Genomic DNA, 19,183 nt, shown 5'->3' on the forward strand with positions numbered 1-19,183 from the left:
CTTTACCCTTAGTGTAGCTATAAAATAATGAGAATTATTCTCCTAAACCAAGTTCTTATGGAACATTGTTTAGGAATCCAGGCTTAAAGCTTCAACTCTTAAGGGATCACTGAATTTTTTATCCTTACATGCATTTGTGTCAAGTATTATTAGTTGATCAACAAATACACACACTTCTGGGTTTTTAAAAGATAGCTACTCGAGCATGTGGTGCAAGCTTTTAATCCCAGCACCAGGCAGCAGGGCTCCATAGTGATACCCTGTCTCATATAAAGTCCATATAGTAAGACCATTTTAGTTAACAGCTCATTCTTTTTATTAACACCCCATTTTACTGCCCCCTCCCTGCGCACGTGTGTGAGGCTAGGTTGGCCTCAAACTCAGAAATTTGCTGGCTTTTGTCTCTTGAGTGCAGGAATTAGAGGCATGTATAACTACTGCCCAGCTTATTTTTATTATCTATAATTATGTGCTCATGTTGTAGAAATTTTAAATCCCAATCCCGAGTTTCTACCCTCCTTTGATCATTCAGTTCCTGGATAAAAGACACACTCAAACTTTGTATTTGTAATAAGCCTTAATCAGCATTAAGAGCTGGGGAGATATCTATCCTGTATACTATTATTTCTGTTTCCCAGCCAATAGTCCTATTATATAATTTGCCATGTTTCTTCTGGGTTGCACTTAACTCTAACTGGCCATACAACATGGCCATTACTTCAAGATTAATCTAACTGGAGGCAGCTTCTCCTCCATTCACTTCCTTCTTTCCCTTTCTCAAGGTTTTCCTCTGACCTCCAGCCCTGGAATCCTAATCCCTGCCTATGTCTGTAGGCTGTGAGCATCTTTATTTACCAATGGGAAATAACTTGGGGCCCAGGTCACATAGCATCAATTGACTCTACATTAGGACTCTCTGGTCTTTGGAGCAATGCTAATACTGGTCTTGAGGAACCAGTATTAGCACTAGAATACAAGCAATATCAAGCCAACCCAGTACATATACAGGTCTCTGTGTAGGTATGTGTATGTGAGTGGAGTTGCTTCTCAGAGGTTGAACTTGTAAGATCTCGTTGGAACTGTGCTTGTAGTGGTTGTGAGCCACCTGACTCCTCAAACAGATCAATGCTGTTAACTGCTGAACCATCTGCCATCTATTCAACTCTGATTGTGGGTTATAAAATGTATTTCTCACTGTATGTTTCTAAAAGTGTTGGCTGTTGGTTTGTAATGTGAATGGCAGACATGTTTGTGGCAACTTTGAATGTACTAATGAGACACTGGCCACTTTATCCAGTGCTTTTCTGAAATCTGTAACTTTTGTTTAGGGAAGAAGAGACCGTGTGCCTGGGACAGGTCCTGAGAAAATAGCTAGAAAGGTGTCAGGACAAAGGACAGGGAAAGACTTTATAAATGGAAGCTTTCTAAAATGTTACTTGTTGGGGGAGATAGGTACTAGGACAATTTTATTAGAGTTTGAAAGAAAAACCCGAGATCTGGCAAACTAAATCTTAATTCCTTCTTAGTGGAGGACAACGGAGGAGAGAAGGAGAAGACCCTGCCATTTAAACTGTCCACATAAGAGGTTAGTTTACATGGCTGTGGTGGAGGGTGGGAGGGAGCTTAGAAAAAGAGTAAGGAAGCACAAAATGTTGGGGAAAGGGCCAAGTGGTAAGGCAGTGGCTCTCAACCTGTGAGGCACAACCCCTTGTGGTGGTTGAATGACCCTTTCATAGAGGTCATATCAGATACCATCCTGCATATCATATTTACATTTATGATTCATAACAAAAGCAAAATTACAGTCATGAAGTAGCAGCAAAAAATTATTTTATTGTTGGAGGTCGCCACAACATGAGGATTGCAACATTAGAAAGGTTAAGAACTACTGTGTTAGGGAAGTGTGCTTACAAAAGAAAGATAAAGGGCTGGAGAGATGGCTCAGCAGTTAAGAGCACTGACTGCTCTTCCAGAGGTCCTGAGTTCAATTCCCAGCAACTACATGGTGGTTCACCACCATCGTTAATGGGATTTGATGCTCTTTTCTGGTGTGACTGAAGATAGCTGCAATGTACTCATATATAAAATAAATAAACCTTAAAGGAAGGGGTGGATGGGGAAACAGGGGGAGGGAAGAGGGCTTATGGGACTTTCGGGGAGTGGGGAGCCAGAAAAGGGGAAATCATTTGAAATGGAAGTAAAAAAATATATCGAATAAAAAAAAAAGATAAAGAAGACAAGGAAAAGCAGACAGACTTAAATGACATTTACAAGGCTGTTAATTTTAAGTACTTTATAGTATGTTCTTAAAAAGCACTTATTGACTTAAGTGCAAGAAAGTGATCTTGTAGTTATTTCAATAATGTGAAGAGGATAGACTGATTGAAAATAAGTTGGCATGGATTTGAGTGGTATTTAAATCTCAGTGATAGTGGTCTGAGGTGTTAACTCAGAGAAAGTGTTATGCCAAAATTCTGTAAAAATATGGTATGCTGTTTTGTGATAGTATAACTAACCTTCACTTAATTACTAAAGGACACTCCACACTATTTACAGTCTGTGTAATCAGTGCCTAGTACATTTAAGTGTTACTTTAAGACTGATAGTTGCCATGGCTGTTACAGAGAGAAACATCTTGAAAAACAAAACAAAAAGATTGATAGTTACTGAGTATTTATGTAGTGTGATGGCTTATATGCTTGTTCCAAGCAGTGGCACTATTAGGAGGTGTGGCCTTGTTGGAATAGGTGTGTCACTGTGGGTGTGAGCTTAAGACCCTCACCCTAGCTGCCTCGAAGTCAGCCCTACTAGCTGCCTTCAGATGAAGATATATAACTCTCAGCTTCTCCTGTACCAGTGAGTATCTGGATTCCTGCTTTGATGACAATGGACTAACCTCTAAACTGTAAGCCAACCCCAATTAAATATTGCCTTTTATAAGACTTGCCTTGGTCGTGGTATCTGTTCACAGTAGTAAAACCCTAAGACATGTAGTTATTTTACCCATCTTCACCTAGCATAATTTTTTTTAAATCTGTATCCAATATTGAATTTTTCTAGTGCTGCCAAGAATAGATTTTCTTAGCCAGGTTTGCTGGTGCATGGCTTTAATCCCAGCATTTGGGAGGCAGAGACAAGCTGATCTTTGAATTTGAGGCCAGCCTAGTCTATAGAGAGAATTCTAGGACAGTCAGTGCTACAGAGAGAAACCCTATCTTGACCCAAACCGCTTCCTCCAAGTAACTTTTCTTATGTGTATAACATTTGGAAAGAAAGGACCAAGCTCTTTAGGCAAGTGCTGGACCACTGACAGATTCTGAACCCCAAAATAGAGTTTTTTGTTTTTGTTTTTGTTTTTAATTGAAAAGGGGGTCTTGATATGTAGTTTGGGTTACTTTAAATTCAGTAGGCCTTCTGCCTCATACTTTCCAATGCTAGATTATAGGCATGTGCCATACCCAGTTAAGACTTTTGTGATTTAATTTACAAAAATAACAAAAGGAGGTTTTGTGCCAGAAATATGACCTTGGTTTTCAAATGTTCAGCAGTTGGTTATATAATTCCTTAACATCATGTTAATTGTTCCAATACTTTCTACCAATACTTTCTACATGGAGAAATATTTTTACTTCACTGCTACTTCAATGTCTTTTTTCTTCCCCATAGTCAAATCTTTTTATGTGTGAACAATAATAAATACAGTCTGTCTGTCTACTTTGTGATTTTTACCTATGAGTTTTTTAGTTCCTCTGTCCTAACTTGACACTGAAAGTTTGTATACTCACAAATTGGCTGCCACTAAGCCAGGTGGGTTTTTTTAATTTTTTAATTTATTAATTATTTTATTTATTTATTTATTTATTTATTTATTTATTTATTTATGTGGTTTTTTGGGGGAGTGGGTAAAGTGAGGTAGGAGAGGCACAGGTAGATGATCCTTAGGTAAAGTAGAGGATAAGTGAATCCATTTAAAAAAAACATTTGAGAACTAGCGTATTTATTAGAAAAACATCTGCCTTAAAATTTTTTAGGGCAACACTATTAAGTAAATTTGACAATTACTTATTTAATTACACAATTTGGAGGGGCAGTAGCTACTTTTTAGCATGAGAATTCCAGTCAGATATTGTGAAGCTTTTGAATGAATTAAATCAACCAAAATGAAGTGACCTGGGAGAAATGAGGTGCAGATATTTTGTAGAGACTTTTCTAATACCCCTTTACATATATTCTTGGCTCTTTTATGGATTTCTAGCTTTCTCAAATTCTGTCTGTCTACTTATTTTCTACTCTAATTTTAAAATGCTTATTTTTAAGACTAATTACTTTCTTTTTAATCCTTGATATCTGTGCTACATTTTATGTTCATCCCTCCATGGGAAAAAACAGCTTTTAAAAAAACTAAAAAGATTGTGTTCATGTGTCTGAATGAGTAATATAAACATCACATGGGTGCAGGTGCCCCTGGAGGCCTGAAGAAGGCACTGGATCCCTGAAATTGGAGGACCAGGCAGCTGTGAGCTGCCACATGCAGATGCTGAGAACTGAGCCTTTGCAAGAGTGGTAAGTGCTCTGTGTCATTCCTCCAGCCTTACATCGTTCCTTTTTCATGGTTATGCTTTATACTAGCTTTATTTTATTTTTTTCACTTCTAGCTAATTTCTGATGACTTATTATTTGGAGGCCGGGTCTCATGTATCCAAGACTAGCCTTCAGTACCTTGCTATATATTAGAGGACCTCTGTTCCTAGTTGTCTTTCTGCTAGTCTCCTCCCATTGCCTCAGAAACTAGTTTTATTCCTTTTTTAGAGACCTTTATTTGTATTATGTACCACCCTCTTTTAATCCCCCACCCTTAAAATCAAGAGAAAAGATCTTTCTCAGGCTGATATGGTCTTTATTATTTGACTAGGCTGGCCTTGAACTTATGAGAATCACCTTGAGTTGCCAAGCATGCACAACCACACAGACTCTCCATATATAAATGTTAATTTTTTCACCAAATTATCCCCTTCATTGTGCGCTTTACCATTTTTCCATTTAATCTTTTATGAACTTTTTCTTACTGTTTTCATCAAGTGTGATTTTCTTTTCAGACTCTGAGCCCTCAGCTTACCTCCTTACTATTTGGAAATATTTGATATTAATAGCACGCCCTAGCTCCCCACGTCCCCTTTAATGTTTACCCTGTGCATGCAGTGCCTATGGAGTCCAGAAGAGGGCGGCTGATAGCCTTGGAATTAGAGTTACAGATGCTTGTCTCTGTGTGTGTTGGGAATTAAACCCTGGTTTTCTGGAATATCAGCTAGTTTCCTCAACTGCTAAATAATCTCAAACATTTTTTAAGCAGAAAAAAGTAATAAAATCCAGTATTTATAATTAAAATTTCAATCTGTACTGAAATGTGCAAAGCACATTAAAAGGATCCCATGTCTTATATCCTACAGTTGATAACTGTTACATGTAACGTGTTGTTCTTATTGTTATTATTGCTGTTATCATCATCATCATCATCATCATCATCACCATTTGATTTTGTTTTTGAGACAGGGTTTCACTATGTATCTTTGGCTGTCCTGGAACTCACTCTGGAAACCAGGCTGGCTTCCAACTCAGAGCCTGGCTTTTTTCTTTTGAGATAGGATCTCTGCCATTTTTTCTTTCCTATATTCTTTTTAAAGATTAATTTATGTTTATGAATGCACTGTAGCTATTTTCACATATATCAGAGGACATCAGATCCCATTACAGATGGTTGTGAACCACCATGTGGAATTGAACTCAGGACCTCTGGAAGAGCAATCAATGAGTGCTCGAACTGCTGAACCATCTCTCCAGCCCCTCACTTTTTTTTTAGTATACATATATAGCAATATCTCTATTCATAATCCCGCACTACAATCCTCCAAGCTCATAACCACAGTGACTAGAGACTTCCCTCAAACTTGAAGGATGAAGAACAGCATTCTGTTGAGTGTTAACATTACACATGGGCTTAAACAGACCAGCAAATAGTCAGCAGGATTGGAACCTGTGCTTGGAGAAGGGATTTCTAGTCTATTGCCTTAACCACTTGGCTGTGACCACAGCTGTGTTTCTATTTTTATGTCAGTGTACAAACATCTGTCCCCATCTTTTAAAAATTAACTTATTAGTGTGAGTGTGCATAATGTGTATGTGGGTATGTGCTCCACAGCATAGATAAAGAGGCCAGGTGACAAATTTGTAGAGTTTGTTCTTTCCATCCATCTTTAAGTAGGTTTTGGTGACAGAGCTCAGGTGTCAGGCTTGTGTATCAAGTGCCTTTATTTCCTGAACCATCTTATCAGTCTAATACACACCTTTTAGAGATTGGGTCTTGCTGTGTAGCCCAGGATGACCTTGAGCTAGATATCAGGTGCTAGAATTCCATGTGAATATCACCATTTAGTCATTTTTGCTTCCTAAGGCTGGCTTGATTTCTTCTAGCTGTATGGACAGTTACTTGTGAGTTGCCATTTGGGTGCTGGGAATCAAACCTATATCCTCTGCAAGAATAAGTACTCTTAACAATTGAATAATTTCTGTAGTCTCCAGTTAGCATTCACATAATTCATCTGCTCAGGGATTGCTATTCACAGTGGACTGGGTCCTCCCATGTCAGTCATCAGTCATGACAATCTTTCACAGACATTATCATAGGCAAATATGACCCAGAAAATTCTTTAATGGAAGTGTTCTCCTTTCAGGTGGTTCTAGGGTCAAGTAGATAATAAAAACTAACCAAGACACAAGCCATTTTCAGAGTGTTACTGGGTAGTACATTAGATAGTACAGACAGAGTATCAATATTGCAGCATTTCCTTTCTGGAAAGTTAGTAGTATAAAACCTCTCTGGGAGACGTTTTTATTTATTACTGTCCTTCTAATGAAGTTTTAATATATGATGAAATGAACAAACGAGATAAATAGAAGTATGGCAATCTGATATCAGAAAGGGAAATCACAAAATATATGCCTAAACTTTAAGATGAGAAAGAGGTCTGGGTATGACCAGAGCATAGAAGAAAGATTATTTGAAACCAATATAGAAAATTCAGCAAATTGAATCATGTAGACAAGATTAAACTTCCTGAATTTCATTTGAAGACATGTACTGAAAAGACTTTTACCATATCACCAATAATCTGATCTGGACACCTCTGTTTCCAAGTGTTCCTTTTAGTTTTACTAATTATCTGAGAGTTTAGCAAAGCAGAACTTATAGTAGTTTATTAAATTGTGTATTTGTATTTAGGAAACTAGTATTTTTGTCTACCTTTTTTGTTGGCTTATCATCTGTACCCTTTTATTTGTCTGATTGAGTACTTATAAAGAATAACTTAAATTCATGAACCTGGTTTTTCTTTTATTTTTTCAGTGAAGGTGGTGTTTTTAAGGCTTATCTCATTTTCCCAAAAGATTATCCCCTCCGGCCTCCTAAAATGAAATTCATTACAGATATTTGGCCCCCAAATGGTAAGTTTTCTAATTTTATTTTCACATTTGCAAGTTTAATGATCTGTCACTAAAGATTTCACAACTATCTCAGTAAAAGTGCTAAGTGATTTTATGGTTTTTTTGTGCATATGGTCTTGTAATTGACTCTAAATACAAAGGTTCTTAGGTTCTTTCCTTCCTTCCTTCCTTCCTTCCTTCCCTTCCCTTCCCTTCCCTTCCCTTCCCTTCCCTTCCCTTTCCTTTCCTTCCTTCCTTTCCTTCCTTCCCTTTTCTTTCTTTTTTCTTAGTTTTCTGCTTTGTTTGGAGATGAGGAGTAGCAGGCTTGAGTTCCAGATCAACATGGACCTCACTATGTAGCTAAAGTTTGCCTTGAACTTTTGGTAATCTTTGTGTCTTAAGTTGCCAATTGGTTGGCTTACAGGCAAGAGCCACTACCACACTCTGGGAATGTTTACCTAGCATGCACAAAATCTTAGATTTGCTCTTCAACATTGCATAAAATGTATGTGGTGATGATGCAAACATGTACTCTTCTAGCTATATAACAAAGAAAGTTGTAAAGGCGTATCCCAAAATCTTATAGATTGCAGAATTATTTATGTTAGCTAAAAAGTCATGGCTAAAAGTTAGCCATAATACTAGTGCCTATCAGTTGATGAAAGTAAAAGCAAACTACTGCATATACATATAATGAAACGTGATTTGATTTATAAAAGTGTTTGGTATGATTTGGTAACAAAAAAATGAAACCAGATGCCTTTGGTATCTGTCAGTGTCTGCCTTCACATGCACGGCCATACACAGGCATATGTTCATACATGGAAAATAAATATTTTTTTCAAATTAACAAACAGATGGAAGCAATCATTTAATAATTCCACTTATGAAATTTCAAGAATATGCAACTCTGAAGAGTATATTCATGGTTGTTTAGGACTGCTGGACAGCTTGAAGGGGAGAAGGGTCAATATAGATTATAAAAGAATTTGTGGGGGTGGTAATGACGACAAAAGTTCCTAAAAATGTGTGTGCTTTGGTTGTATAACTGAGAAGTGTACTATATAGAAACAATTGGATTGTATGCTTCAACTAGATGAATAATGTGTTGGGTGTTAAAGTTATTATGGAGATAGCTGGTAAAATTGTTCAGTGAGTTAAAGTTCTTGCCATGGAAGCCTCGTAATCTGAGTTTGATCCCTGGAATCCATATAGAGGTAGAGATCGCATTCCACTAAGTTATGCTCTGGCCTCTGCACATGGTCTGTGGCCTATGTGTTCATAGATACACACAATAATAATAATAAAATAATTTCCAAAAACACTACATAGCAAATAGTAATTTGTGTAGCTTAGATGTATGTCAGTTTAGACCTCTCTCTCTCTTCTGTTGTTGGTTTTTACTTGTTTGTCATTTTGGTTTAGTTTTTTTTTTTGTTTGTTTGTTTGGTTGGTTGGTTCTTTTATTTTTGAGACAGGTTGTCACTGTAACATTGGCTGGCCTGAAATTATGTATGTAGATCAGGCTGGCATTAAACTCAGAAATTATCCTGCTTTTGCCTGTCATGTGCTGGAATTAAAGATTTGTACTGTCATGCCTAGCTTTCTTTCTTTTTTTTTTTTTTTAGAAACAAAGTCCCTTTAATGAAAACCTTACAAAATTATCCCAAATTGCACGTGATTTTTTTCAATTCTTTTTTTTATTATTATTTATTTACATTTCAAATGATTTCCCCTTTTCTAGCCCCCCCAACTCCCCGAAAGTCCCGTAAGCCCCCTTCTCTTCCCCTGTCCTCCCTCCCACCCCTTCCCAGTTCCCCGTTCTGGTTTTGCCAAATACTGTTTCACTGAGTCTTTCCAGAACCAGGGACCACTCCTGCTTTCTTCTTGTATCTCATTTGATGTGTGGATTATGTTTTGGGTATTCCAGTTTTCTAGGTTAATAACCACTTATTAGTGAGTGCATACCATGATTCACCTTTTGAGTCTGGGTTACCTCACTTAGTATGATGTTCTCTAGCTCCATCCATTTGCCTAAGAATTTCATGAATTCATTGTTTCTAATGGCTGAATAGTACTCCATTGTGTAGATATACCACATTTTTTGCATCCACTCTTCTGTTGAGGAATACCTGGGTGCTTTCCAGCATCTGGCAATTATAAATAGGGCTGCTATGAACATAGTAGAGCATGTATCCTTATTACATGGTGGGGAATCCTCTGGGTATATGCCCAGGAGTGGTATAGCAGGATCTTCTGGAAGTGAGGCGCCCAGTTTTCGGAGGAACCGCCAGACTGCTTTCCAGAGTGGTTGTACCAATTTGCAACCCCACCAGCTGTGGAAGAGTGTTCCTCTTTCTCCGCACCCTCTCCAACACCTGCTGTCTCCTGAATTTTTAATCTTAGCCATTCTGACTGGACAGGGTTTTCAAGTGGATTTAGTATTAGAAATAAATCCATTTGTAAAGAGCAATGAGATGAAAGGGAAAAAATAACAGACAAAACATTGTATGGGGAATTAAGAGCATTTTGGCAAAATAAATGTAAATATTAAGTGTATAGCTAGCTATAGAGTTAATAATTAACATCTCACAGAGAACATAGTTGTCATTCAACATACTTTTGGAAACGTTGCTTAAATCAGAGATCACTAGAATTTAAACAGTGTCAGTATAGAAGAACTTTTGTCTTGAATAAGACAGCCATAATGGCATCAGTGTTTATTTCTGATGACTATATAAATGACATATTTATTTTAAAAATGTGATTCGGCATGATTCTAATTTTGGTCATTCAACTTGGAATGCATTCTACCAACATTTAATGATGAATCTTGAAGACATGATAATTGAAATATGACAAATTTAAAAGAACAAAACTGATTGTGTGATTCTGCTTCAGTGAAATATTTAATTAAAATAGAACGGGGCATTTTAGACACTGAAGATTTAGGGAAAGTAAAGAATTTGTATAGGCAATTTGATTTGAGGAAGATGTATAGTGGTTGTAATTGTGTATCATTGTGATTTTTAATTCTTAACTGAGAAATGGAAAAAATTGTAATTTTATTTGCTATATATAGTACAATAAAAATAAATTTCATGTCAACAGATATTAATTTGTTAATTAATGAGATAGATATTCTCATTTTTGAAGTGATGTGTAAAATTAAAATATTTTAAGATTCTATAGCTTTAAATCTAAAATGATTCAAATTTAAATGACTAGTAATTGTTTTTGTTTCTTGAGACAGGGTTTCTCTGTGTAGTCCTGGCTGTTCTGGAGCTCACTCTGTAAACTAGACTGGCCTCTAACTCTTAGAGATCTTCCTGCCTCTGCCTTCTGAGTACTGGGACAAAAAACATTCACCATTACTGTTCTACCAAATGATTGCTTTTTAAAAGTCATTTTCTTTTAAAATTGTTATTATTATTATTGTGGTGTTTGCTTATGTATGTATGTATGTATGTATGTATGTATGTGTGTATGTATGTATGTATCCACCCATCCTATCTATCTATCTACCTATCTATCTATCTATCCATCTATCTATCTATCTATCTATCTATCTATCTATCTATCTATCTAGCTAGCTAGCTATCTAATCTATCTATCTATCTATCTATCTATCTATCTTATCTGTCTATCTATCTATTATCTATCTTATCTATCTATCTATCATCTATCTATCTATCTTATCTATCTATCTTATCTATTATCTATCTATCATCTATCTATCCTATCTATCTATCCTATCTATCTATCCATCTTATCTATCTATCTTATCTATCCTATGTATCTATGTATCTATCTATCTATCTAATCTATCTTATCTATCATCTATCTATCTTATCTGTCTTATCTATATATCTTATCTATCTATCTTATCTATTCTACCTATCTTATCTATCTATCTTATCTATTTATCTATCTATCAGGTCTTATCATCTACCCTTGGCTGGCATGGAACTCAGAAATCTGTCTGCTTCCACCTCCTATATTATGTGATTAAAGGCATGGCCCACCACACTATATTATTATTAATTTGTTCTGTGTGTATGGGTGCTTTGCCTGCATGTAGGTGGGTCCTTGTATATGTGTACCTGGTGCCTCAAGATCACAAAAGTGGGTTTTGTATATCCTAGGACTACAATTATATAAGGTTGTGCTGCCACATAATTGCTGGGAATCAAACTCAAGTCCTCTGGAAGAACAGCGAATACTCTTAACAATGGAGTAATCTTAACAGACCCATTAATGATTTGGGGGTTGGGGGTTGATACAAGGTCTCATGCATTCCAGGCTGGCCTTGATCTTGTAGCTAAGGATATCCTTGAACTACTAATCTTTCTATTTATGTTTACCTCTTGAGTGTTGAACTTATAAATATGTGCTGTCATGACTGGTTTATAGGATGCTGGATGTGGGACCAAGGCTATGCATTCTGGGCAAGTCCTCTTTTCTCTGAGCTACATATACCCTTCAGTTCCTATCTTCCAAATCTTGATCTTAAGTAGATTCCTTCTGATGGAATTATATACAATTATTCAATCTCATTTTTTCAAAGACAGTTCCTTATTTTGTAAAACGTAGTGGAAAACAAAAACAACATTTTGGGCTGAATGTTACAATGTTTAATACTGTTCCTTTTTTATTTGTTAATTCCATTTTGTTGGATTTCACAAGCCATGGGAGTGGGTTAAGAAGAGAAACCTCAGTTAAAGGAAAGTTTCTGTATAAATCAGCAAAAACATGAGTTTTTGATTACATGTGAAGAGTAATTTTGCTTTACAGTAGGGCTTCCAAAAGTACTTGTTGGATTGATTAATTTTATATCCCTTGACATACAAACACCCACCCGCCCTCTTTTCCTCCCTCCCTCCTTCTGTTTCTGTCTCTCCCTATTCCCTCAGTCTCCCTGTGTTCTTTAACCATGAGTTGGGATAGGAAGATTGCTAACAGGGACAGTTAAAACTCTTTCAAAACAACAGCCAACCAAACAAGCATACATATGTTATTACTGATTGAAATCTTTTTATACTCAGAAAATTTATTTATTCCTACTTGTTTTGTAAACTTCTTCAAGTAATAGTATTTTTGACAGAAGACATTTACTGTGAAAAGTTACTTTTATTAATTGCTGATATAATTATTTGAATATGTTTATAGATTAACACTGTAGGATTTTTTGAGAATATTTACTTTTGGATAAAATAATGCAAAGTGAGATATAGTTGTGTCTTTCTTTATCCCCTATAAAATTGACGATATTTCTGTATTTCTACCCCACTGACTGTTACTATATGGAACTTGCATTTAAAATGAGTTTGTGAAGTAGATTATGAGTATCACTTATTTATTTTAAAGCTTTTGTTATTGTGTATATTTATGTTTATGAGTGTTCTGTCTGCATATATGTATGTGTACCATGTACCTATGGATGTAGGACAAAGGTGTTGGCTCCCCTGGAAGCAGAATTACAGATGATTGTGAATTGCCTTGTGGGTGCTGGGAATTAAACTTAGGTCCTCTGCAAGAGCCCCAGTGTTATTAACCACTGCAACATCTCTCTAGCCCCTATTTTATTATTTTTAGTATGTGGATGTTGTGCTTATATATATATATATATATATATATATATATATATGTCTGTATACCACATGCATGCCTGGTATCCACAGAGGCCAGAAAAGGGTGTCAGATTCTCTGGGACTGTAGGGTGTGAACTCTCATGTGAGTTCTCAGAATCGTACTCTGGTCTTCTGTGAGAGCAGCCAGTGTTTCTAAAGATATATTTATTTATTTTATATATGTGAGTACACTATAGCAGACTTAGGACACACCAGAAGAGGGCATCATATCTTATTACATTTGGTTGTGAGCCACCATGTGGTTGCTGGGAATTGAACTCAAGACCTCTGTAAGAGCAGTCAGTGCTCTTAGCCGCTGCCATTTCTCCAGCTCATGGCCAATGCTTCTAATCACTGAGATATCTCTCCAATGTGTGTCTTTCTTTGAGTCTGTTAATTTTTATTATTATTACATCACCCTCCCCCTTTAAAATTTTTATTTGCTGAACCTTGAGGACCATCTTAACTAGAATTTGAGAAAGACAACTGTAAATGCTGAGAATAAAGAATTGGAGAAGTAGAAAAGAGACGGCATGTCCTTTGAATCAGGGACAGCAGTGGAGGTCTGCAATTACTTGTAATTTTAAAGAATGTAAAATATAGTTAATCTGTAACATTCTTAAAAGTTAGTAGATTACATTTAGGAAATCTCCATATAAATAATGTTTTATATGCATAAGTAACAGATTATGCATTTGTAATAGATTATGTGTAACCAAATTTAAACAATTCTTATTCTATAATTTTACAGTTGATAAAAATGGTGATGTTTTGCATTTCTATTCTTCATGAGCCTGGGGAGGATAAATATGGTTATGAATATGGTTATGAGAAGCCAGAGGAACACTGTTTACCTATCCATACTGTGGAAACCATCATGATTAGTGTCATTTCTATGCTGGCAGATCCTAATGGAGACTCACCTGCAAATGTAGATGCTGCGGTAAGGTATTTGCCTAATAACTGCTCCTTCAATCCTTTACCCTTTTTATTCTCTCTTAATAAAACTCAACGTGAAACTTACTACGTATATGCATCTCTTTGTGTCCACATTTTCATAAAAATAAAAATTTGTTATGTATAATGGATTATTTTGTATAATCTATGTATAATGGATTATTTTGAAATATGTAGGATAAATACGGTTATGAGAAGCCAGATATTGCACAATATCTAGATACTTGTGCCATAGCAAAATTGATCTAGTTGGCATACATTAATTCCCTCACTAATTTTTTAGTAAGAACAATTAAAATCTATTCCTTTTCATTAGTATTCAAAATAATGGATTTCATTATGATATATGTTCATAAAAATTATCTTGTAGTTGTCTTGGTTTGAGGCCTTTTTTGGTTTTTTTTTTTTTTTTTTTTTGGGTTTTTGGTTTTTTCAAGACAGGGTTTCTCTGTGTAGCCCTGGCTGTCCTGGAACTCACTCTGTAGACCAGGCTGGCCTTGAACTCAGAAATCTGACTGCCTCTGCCTCCCAGAGTGTTGGGATTACAGCCATGCGCCACCACTGCCCGGCTGAGGCCTTTTTTTTACTTTGAAAAAATAAAAATTAAAAATTACTATTATCTCTGCATTCTTTGAATGGTTGTTATAGGAAAGAGAAATAAAGGCTAAGTATTTTTGTGAGCATTTCCTGGTATCTACTTTGTTTATTAAAAGTTGGTTTTGTTGCCGGGCGGTGGTGGTGCACGCCTGTAATCCCAGCACTCTGGTAGACAGAGGCAGGCGGATTTCTGAGTTTGAGGCCAGCCTGGTCTACAGAGTGAGTTCCAGGACAGCTGGAGCTACACAGAGAAACCCTGTCTCGAAAAACAAAAAAACAAAACAAACAAACAAACAAAATCCAACATGCCTTCATGATCAAAATTCTATGGTCAATAGTACTAGAAAAAGCATACGTCAAACCCAAAAAAAAAGAAAAAGAAAAGGCCAGGCGGTGGGCGCATGCCTGTAATCCCAGCACTCTGGAGGCAGAGGCAGGCAGATTTCTGAGTTTGAGGCCAGCCTGGTCTACAGAGTGAATTCCAGGACAGCCAGGGCTATACAGAGAAACCCAGTCTTGGGGGTGGGGGTGGGGAACCAAAACCCAAAAACCAACCAAACAACAACACAAAAAGCATATGTCTGTAAATTAAAAAGCAGAACCTTTTCTGCTTTGCTTTGTCTGGCCTCAAAATAGTGTTTCTCTTTGTGTAGGCCCTGTAGGCCTGGCCTGGAACTTGCTCTGTCAACTTGGCTAGCCCTCAAACTCACAGTCAGAGTTTTTCACTTAAGCCACCAGAAAGAAGTCACAGCCACATGTTTTTCTCCCTGCTTTTTGTCTATTTCTTTTAAGTGCCAGATGAACCAAATCCTTTTAAAAGTTTTTTTTTTAATCAAAATGCATAACAATAGCTGGGCTACAGGAGTGCATTCCAGGATAGCCAGGGCTAGCTATACAAAGAAACCCTGTCTCGAAAAATCCAAAAAAAGTAAGCAGAAGTCAAACAAGGAAGGAAGGAAGGGAAGGAAGGAAGGAAGGAAGGAAGGAAGGAAGGAAAGAAAGAAAGAAAGAAAGAAATTAAACTGATTACAAATGTTCCTTCTCTGCATATCCAACCACTCCCAGATATTAACATTTTACAAATGTGTTCTTTTTTTTTTTTTTTTTTTTTTTTGATTTGATTTTTTTCGAGGCAGGGTTTCTCTGTGTAGTCCCTGGCTGTCCTGGAACTCACTCTGTAGACCAGGCTGGCCTCGAACTCAAAAATCCACCTGCCTCTGCCTCCCAGAGTGCTGGGATTACAGGCATGCACCACCACCGCCCGACTCTACAAATGTGTTCTTGATATTGAATTAACAAAACTTCCTTTAAGAATAGAGGATTTCGCCAGGCCTTGGTACAGGTACATACCTGTAGTCCTAGCACTCTGAGAGCAGAGACATGCGTATTTCTGAGTTTGAGGGCCAGCCTAGTCTACAGAGTAAGTTCTAGGACAGCCAGGTCTATACAGAAAAACTCTGTCTCGAAAATTCAAAAATAAAAATAAAAGAGGAATTTGATCCTCTGTACTAGGGAGGGTAAAACTAAAGAATATGGTAGGCATTTTGCCTATGGTATCTGTTCATATGTAGTCACAGGTGATTGTGAGCCTCTATAAAGGTACTAGATACAAATCCTTTTTTTTTTTTTAAACAATCATTCAGTACTCTAAATTGTGGAGCCAGTGGGACATTTCTCTAGCCCATGAGGGGTTTTTGTGTGTGTGTGTTTGTGGGTGTGTTTGTGTGTATCTGTGTGTGTTGTTTTCTTTAAGTGTATAGAATGATAGTAGACTGTAGAGTTGGTTAGGTTCAACTCTTGTTTCCTTTTTTTTTTTTTTTTTTTTTTGGTTGTTTGAGACAGGGTTTCTATGTATAGTCCTGACTGTCCTGGAACTCACTCTGTAGACCAGGCTGGCCTCAAACTCAGAAATCTACCGGCCTCTGCCTCCCAGACTGCTGGGATTACAGGTGTGTACCACCACCGCCCTGCTCCCTGATGACTTTGAACTTAGAAATTTCCCTGTCAAAATCTTCTGGGATTCATAGCCACTGTGTCTCAAGATCTCTAAGCCAAGATCCAGGTCAGAGTTCATTCCAGATATAGTCAAGTTGACCACCAGGGATAGCCACTACATGGAATATAGTTGGTCTTGCCAGTTGCTTCTTGCCAGTTACTTCAGTCCACTTCACAGATAAACTAAAGTGAAGTAGGGTTTAATTTCTGGAAAACTTGATTTGTTTACTTCTAGTTTGTTCTTATTTCTGAGATACTAAGCCCTTATATAGAGATCAGAATATTTGGAAGATTTGTAGACTGCACTCCTCATTCTTTTAGTATGGTGTTTGTTAAAAACATGGCTACTTTTCAGCCACTCCTCTGGAGTTGACAGATTGGTCTCAGAGTGGAAAGAACCCCATTTGGGAAGAAGTAGCAGATCTTTGTAAATTTGGTTCTCTTCTGATACTTGACTAATTTCCATTACTTGGGAGGTGTCTTTGATTGGGACAATTTTGTATAGAAAATACAGTTTTAGTTTCTTGTGGGCTTTGCTTGGTGTTGTTTTTCCTTCAATATAGACACCAAGCTCACAGCCTCTTGAAAGACAGGCAAGTACTGCACTCCTGATCCATATCTATAGTCTAAGCATCTATCTGAGTATCAGACCTGTCTACCCTCCTTATTACACCATCAATAAGGATTTTCTCACTGGCTTTTCACAGCAGAAACCTTGGTGAGCATAGGTGCTCTTAAATGAGCAATCAAATGAATTACTATTTTTAATTTTTTATGTATGTATGTATGTATGTATGTATGTATGTATGTATTTATTCATTCAGAACAGATACTGTTTCTGTAGCCTAGCCAGGTCCTGAGCTCATTATGCAAATGAAGCTGTCCTTGTACTCCTGATTCCCCTCATTCTGCCTCCCAGACACTGAAATTATAGGTGTAATACCCCATACCTGGCTTTAAATTTGAAGATATATTTTATTATCTGTAGAGAAATGGCATGAGGAGATTGCTCCCAGCTTGCTAGTTTCCAGGCAACCTAGGGTCTTTGTCATTCTCAGCCAACCAAGACAGAGGAGACACTTCCTCACGCAGAGAACCTGATGTTCTCCCAAGCAAGCTGCAAACCGGAGGAAGCGACCTTCCTGCTCCCTTTCCCATGAGAAAGTAACTTTGCTTATAGTTTAATAGACATCATGATGGGCAGCAATGCAGCAAGCAGCAGGCATGGCAGCTGGAATAGAACGCAGAGAGCTCACATCTGCAGGCACAAAGTGTGAAGCAGAGAAAGCAGACTGAATATGGCAACAGTCTTTAACCTCTCAAAACTGACCTCTGGGGATCCACTTCCTCCAGCAAGGCTGCATCTGTTAATCCCTTCCAAGGAGCACCACCAGCTAAGTGTCCAAATATCTGAGTCTGTGGGGACATTCTTCTTCAGTTACATTAATGACTGTGACATACACATTAGCAGAATTCTCAAGTCATTTGCTTTTAAAAGTAGGTGTATAGATTCAGAGTTTCTTGGAAACAGTAATTTTCTAATAGGAATTTCTCTGACTCTTAAGTGATAAAGTCTTCAGGACTGGCAAATAAGCTACTTAAGGAGAATTTAAGAGAAACATATGGCAGTTCTGGGCTTGTAATGAATACACCATTGAACACCCTCACACCTGCCTGGAGCAAATTTGAAAGCAAAACTCTTCTGTTCGCAGAATTAGTAATTTATTCTCAGGGCCTTTTCCATACGCCCATAAAACATTTAAATTTTCTTTTTACTCCTATGACTTAGCTGACAACTTTTGTGTGTCTTTAGCCAGATTTCCTGTATATAATATGCCATTAATACAAATTTCAGAAAGAGAAACCAAATAAAAGGTCATTTCAAAAACTAAAGAGTCATGTGTGTGGATAAAATATGTTTTAAGTGTTAAAGATTCTTCTAAATCTTACAAAAGCTAATTTGACTTTAATAGGGTATTTAATGCTTCATATAATAATCTTTGATATAAACATGCATAATTACCAAAAGCAGTGTAAATATTGTATTAATTTATGAAATGTAATGTAGTGATAGTCTAAGTTGTGGCTAGAAAAATTTGACTTTCTGCCTCTTTTGGTCTAATAATGAGCTTACTAGTTAGTCCCTAAGACTGAAGCTAGAGACGTGTCAGCGTTTGGTAATCCTGGTGTTGTATGGTACAGTTTAGTTCTGCCAGTGTTTTCTGTCCTCTGGCCCCCTCTTCCCTTATCTGCCCTCATGGCTCTACTCTTGTCTGCCTCTACCCAGTCTGCAGGTCCTCACCCCTCTGCCATCTCCCAGTAAACCTCCTCACACCTGATCTCTTGCATGTAGTAATTTCTCAAGAGCACAAATTGGAATGGGTGTGCAGTAATACCCCCTTGCTGTATTATATTTCAGCCTCATGTATTACATTTGTTTTCATGATAATCAGTCCCTTGTGTTGTGTTCTTTTAATGAACTTCTCACGGGGTGCAGTTTGCATGACAGATGTGTTATACTGTGTGTG

The 19,183-nt window shown here is 37.1% G+C and overlaps 1 long non-coding RNA gene across 5 annotated transcripts in view; it reads left to right on the forward strand.

Annotated features, from left to right (window-relative positions):
- LOC127666766 (uncharacterized) overlaps window positions 1–19,183 on the forward strand; it is a 102,623-nt gene that overhangs the window by 69,101 nt on the left and 14,339 nt on the right. For 3 of the 5 annotated variants that reach the window (XR_007973698.1, XR_007973697.1, XR_007973703.1), the window contains exon 1: window positions 13,931–14,049. This is a non-coding gene — a long non-coding RNA (uncharacterized LOC127666766). Of the gene's footprint in view, window positions 1–4,458; window positions 4,564–7,399; window positions 7,498–13,930; window positions 14,055–19,183 lie in introns of those variants that run through there. The other 2 variants (XR_007973699.1, XR_007973702.1) reach the window with 2 other exon arrangements.

Source organism: Apodemus sylvaticus, chromosome 16 (genome assembly GCF_947179515.1).
Source record: "Apodemus sylvaticus chromosome 16, mApoSyl1.1, whole genome shotgun sequence".
NCBI lineage: Eukaryota > Metazoa > Chordata > Mammalia > Rodentia > Muridae > Apodemus > Apodemus sylvaticus.